At 57.2% G+C, this 643-nt stretch overlaps 1 non-coding gene across 1 annotated transcript; it reads right to left on the bottom strand.

Annotated features, from left to right (window-relative positions):
- Window positions 1-297: 297 nt before the first annotated feature.
- Window positions 298-369, bottom strand: TRNAQ-CUG. The gene has a single exon. It is a non-coding gene; the product is annotated as a tRNA-Gln (tRNA).
- Window positions 370-643: the final 274 nt, after the last annotated feature.

Raw genomic sequence — 643 nt, forward strand, 5'->3', positions numbered from 1 at the left:
TTGGGCTCAGGGCAGCCTGCCTTGCCATTAGTGGAGGGCGGGCACTAGGACCCCAGGGGAAGCAGACAGCAGTTCTGCCCAGAATCTCTCTACTCCAGCAGCAGGAGCAGGCAGGCAGACACTGCTTTTTGTCAGGCAGGGATGCAGCACAGCAGGGGGAGGGGTGGCAGGCAGGGGCCAGGGAAGAGACCCAGCTCCAAATATTGCTGGAGCAGGGGGCCCCCAGCCCTGAATATTCTTGGAGCCCAAGCACCATAAATGTATATAACCTGCCGCCTATGACCACAAGCCAACACAAGGTCTCACTGAGATTTGAACTCAGATTACAGGATTCAGAGTCCTGAGTGCTGCCCATTACACCATGGGACCAGCTTGTGCTGCCTTCTCTGCACATCGGTGACCCTCACGGGGCTGCTCGTGTAAGGGGGCTCTTGGCCCTTTACTAAAACTTAGTGTGTGTGTGGGGGGGGTGTTGGTTGGCTAGTTCCCAGCACCAATAGAAGGGGGAAGGATCAATGGGAAATCAGGACCCTGAGACTGACAGTCCCCAGGGACAATGGGGAGAGGCCAAAGCTCCAAGTTAGCTGCACTGACAGGCCAGGCAGTGTAATGAGGGAGTCACCAGGCCAGGGGGTCCCATCCT

This window comes from Gopherus evgoodei, unplaced genomic scaffold, assembly GCF_007399415.2.
Source record: "Gopherus evgoodei ecotype Sinaloan lineage unplaced genomic scaffold, rGopEvg1_v1.p scaffold_72_arrow_ctg1, whole genome shotgun sequence".
Classification (NCBI taxonomy): domain Eukaryota; kingdom Metazoa; phylum Chordata; order Testudines; family Testudinidae; genus Gopherus; species Gopherus evgoodei.